A 4406-nucleotide genomic window follows, 5' to 3' on the forward strand; every position below is an offset into this window, starting at 1 on the left:
CCGCCCCGCGCGCCCCACGCCACCCCCGCTCCCGCTGCCCGGGAGAACGCAACCCCGGGAAGCCCGAGGCCCCCGAGCCGCAGTCACTGCTCTCGCTCCGCGTTCTCCCGGCCTGCGAGCTCCCGGGGCGGGCTCTTCGCCCTCCCGGGGAGCGCGCGGCGGGAGGGGGAGGTCCCGCGCGCCAACTCGGGTGAAGAGGCCCCTCCTCCGAGGGGACACAGGGACTGAACCCCCCGAAAACCAGCCAGGCTCTGCAGGCTCGCTAGTGAGGAGCCAGGAAGGGAGGGTTTCAGCCCTCACGGGGCTCCTGTCTTGAGGGGTGAACCCCGTCCCTCTCGGTCACTCGCCTGTCCAGGGGAAGTTAAGGAGGCAGAAAGTCTGCCCTGCCTGGGGTGTCGCAGGGGCTGCTGGACGAGGGGAAACCCCAGCTTGACCGCTGTTGGCACAGCCAGCGAGGGACTCGGGACCCCAGTTTTCTCAGCTACAAAGTTACTGTAGCCCTACCTTGCTGGTTTGCAGCCTTGGGAAGAGATGTGTGTAAAGCACCATGCCCCCTCCGGCAGCAGACGCTGAGTGGTTGTCAAGGTTCCCGCCCCGGGGTCTAGTAGGGATCCTACCGCTCTTCAAGGCTGCATCCCCGGGACTGTCCCTGACTGGCCTTCGGGAAAGGGAAGAGAAGAGGTTCGGGGGAAGCCAGGACTGCGGGGGGGGGGGGGGTAGCTCTAGTCCCTCCTAGCGCTGCTGCCTCAGGCCACATCCGCGGCCTCCCTGTGACCCTTGCATGGGAGCTCCTCAATGGGAGCTTGGCGTTGTCTCCGTGTCCCCAGGGCTTGGCCCAGAGAGGTTCTGGACAGCATGAAGGAATTGCTTAGGACTGGCCAAGGCCATGGGTCTAGCCAAAGAGTTGGGGAGCCCGGGTCCCAGGCCCCTTGGTAAGGGCAACAACAATTCTTGTGCTCACTAGTCCTCATGCCACTTGTAGTTCTATCCAGAACTCTGGTCCAGCAGGCTGGTTCCTTCATCTCCCCGAAGCTGCTGACTCAGAGGTAAATCACTCTCCCAGGCATGTCATTTCCTTCACCCCAGCTCTTCCTCCAGGGCAGCACCCAGGTTATGCAGGCTATAAATAGACATATCAATGCAGTGTTCCACCTGTCAGTCACTCTATTGCCTCCCTCCCACAGAGGAGATGCATGGGTTAATCCAATTCTGGTGCACCAGGATCTGAGAGGTGTGACTAATGCCAAACCTGGTTCCCAGGATATCAGCAGGAATGGCAGAACTGTCTCCTAGATAGTGGTGGGTCAGGAGCTAAGAGAGGTGAGGAGACAGGAGAAACTGAGGAAGGAACCTAGCTGGGTGTTAAGCAAAATGGAAGGCACTGAGATCCTGGAATGGAAAGATGGGCATTGAGGAGCTTTACATGACAAATGGGAGTGAGAACCTACTACAGAGAACAAGACCTTCTGAGCAAGAGCAGAAAACAAGCAACTCCTGAGCCCTGAAATCTGTTCTTGGTGCAGCAAGTGGCTGCTTGTCCTGTTCCTGAGAACCTGACACAACCACTGGAAAATTCAGAGTGAATTAAGGAAAGGAAGTTTGCATCCCTTGTGGCCTTTATCAGACCCTGTGAAGGCTACAGGAGACTTCAAAAAAGTGCTTTCAAAAGCAAACTTTATTTTAATTCAAAGATAATCCTGTGTATGTGTATATGTGTACATAATGAGCATCTTTTCATGTCATGAAATGTACTTCTGCAATATCATTTGCAATGGATGTATGTTATTCTTTCCTAAGGATAAATAAAAATTTACCCAGCTCATCCCCTATTGTAGGACAGTTAGGTTATTTCCATTTTTTTCCCATTATACAAACAACGCTATTAACTAAATCTTTGCACATATTGATAATTTTTTGCTTAGGAGACATTCCCCAGTGTTAGGATTTACCAGTGAAACTCATTTATGCCTTTGAAGTGTTACTTGATCTTTTAATTTTATTTCTTTAAGTTTAGGGATTCTTATTTTATTTTGGAGCCTATAAGACTCTGCTTATCATGATAGAGGGTGCTATACTCCAATTCAGTGAAATAAAACTAAGCCATGCTTAAGTACCCAAAGTTTTTATTGTGACTGCTTTTGATGAATCCTATTCTAAGATGTACCACACATTCCCTGTGATGCTAAGCGGGACATACATTCTCTCCTACACTCTCCTTAGTAACTCAGGGCCAGCCCTTTTCCTTCTCGTACGCAAAGTACTAATCATCTCTAATTCCAGCTATCTCCTCTAAGCAGGTGTCCTCCCAACCCAAGCTCTGGCTGCCTGCTGGACAGTTGCCTGCAACTTCACCCACAGATTCACCCACACACACACACACACACACACACACACACACACACACACACACACACACACACAAGCAGAACTCTCCACCTTCCATTTCCACTCTGTCCTGACAGCTTTCCTCTTCCTAATTCCGGCTTCCTTCCTGGTGAAGTTTCCTCCTCCCCTTTCTTGCCTCACCTGGTCCTCTGGGTCTTCCTTCCCTGCATCAGGTCATGATTTCACATTCCAAGCCCAGCTGGTTGTTGCCCCAGCCTCCCCTTGGGCCTCCCTTCTATCGGGCCTGCCCAGGAAGATGCAGAGGGCAGTGCCTCTGTGCCAGAGTGATCTCCCTAACTTTAGATAACGTCTTCAACATTCAGGTCCATCCAGGAGCCTTCTAAGTTTCCCCACATTCAAATCTCTGTTCATTCTGGTCCTGGGGTCCCATTCCAACATTTTCACGGACAGCTCCCCTATCCTTGGCAGTAACCAGAGGGGGGTGAAAAGAGAACACAGCATTTGAGCCTGAAAGCCTGGGTTCTTGTGGTGTGTCATCTTAGGCAAGTTACTGCCCTCTCTGGGCCTCAGTTTTTTTCATCTGTAAAATAGAGACAATTTCTGCCCATCTCTCTTAATTGTTATGAAGATGAAATTAGACTACCAAAATGCTTTCCAAACTATCCCAGAAGTCCTTTCCCTCCTTGGAACATGTTGGTCCTTAACTTTCATGTGTCCCTTCCCCACTTACTCGCTTTCTGGGTGGTGATCTTTTGAGGAACAAAGTCTATATATAGGGTGTGTGTGTGCGTGCGTGTGTGTGTGTGTGTGTGTGTGTGTATGTGTGTGTGTGTGAGAGAGAGAGAGAGAGAGAGAGAGAGAGAGAAAGGGAGGGAGGGAGGGAAGGAGGAAAAGAGAGTGATAACGTGAGCCTAAACAGGTTCCTCACACCCTGCAGTTGGAGTCAGCTAGGGGTTAGCTGCGAGTGAACACCCACCCTTGCTCTGTGCAAGGTCCTACTCCCAGGATGCCTCCCATCCATACCCTCACTCAGTGAGGGCAAATTTATTGTGTGGCTTCTCCGTATGAGGCCCGGGAGTGTTCTGGGCCGCAGGAGGAAGCTGACTGGCTCACAGGTTTCCCTTGAGGTACCTCATGCAGTTAGGATGCTGGCGGCAAGATCATCATCAACACCCACAAACTGCTACCTGTGGAGCCGGTTACCCAGAGAGGAGGCCACAGGGCCCAAGGCAGACAAACCCCCAGCATGACTTCCAGCCTTCTGGATCCCAAGGTAGGGCTATCAGAGATGCTCCAAACTATCATCTCTCCATTTTTCCAGCAAACCTGGGAAGCAGGGAGCACTACACTGTGAGGTGCAGAGCACGAGTCAGGCCTAAAAGCATCCAAAAGCTTGAAGATAGAATCCAGGTGTCATCACTCTGTTTGCAGGAAATCTAACTGGAAAGAGAGTCTCTTCATTCATTCAATCAGCTGGGAGTGGTGGCGCGTGCCTGTGGTCCCTGCTACTCTGGAGGCTGAGGTGGGAGGATCTCTCCAGCCCAGGAGTTGGAAGTTACAGTGAACTATGATCCAACCCACTGCACTGTGGCCTGAGTGAGAGAGTCAGACTTGGTCTCTAACAAAATGTTTTAAATAAAAAATTTAAAAACAAATAGGAATCGCACGCCCGCCTGCTCTGGGCCAACTGCAGGTTTAGCCCTGAGTATACGCGGGGGGGAGGGGGACACGGAGAGCAAACTTGGGCCAAAAGGCAGTATGACACAGCAGAATAAACGTCGAACTGTGACAAAAATCCTAAACGCGGAGCGAGAGGCCGCGGCTGGCTGGAAAAGTACTGACAGAGGGGGTCCTGACACAGTGCGGGCCAAGGAGTTGCTCCAGCGCTTAGGGCTGTTCCTGAACCCGGAGAGGGGGCGGGTGACATGTAGGCTGACGCCGCTGCCCGGAGCGGAGTTTCATTTCTTATAAACACGGCGATGGGAGGAAAGAGCACTCAGCGCCCCCTCCGTCCCGTGAGGCCGAGGCCGGGGGAGGCTCCCTGGGGTCAGCGTCCTCCC

Source organism: Carlito syrichta, unplaced genomic scaffold, assembly GCF_000164805.1.
Source record: "Carlito syrichta isolate Samal-C Ts95f unplaced genomic scaffold, Tarsius_syrichta-2.0.1 Scaffold302579, whole genome shotgun sequence".
NCBI lineage: Eukaryota > Metazoa > Chordata > Mammalia > Primates > Tarsiidae > Carlito > Carlito syrichta.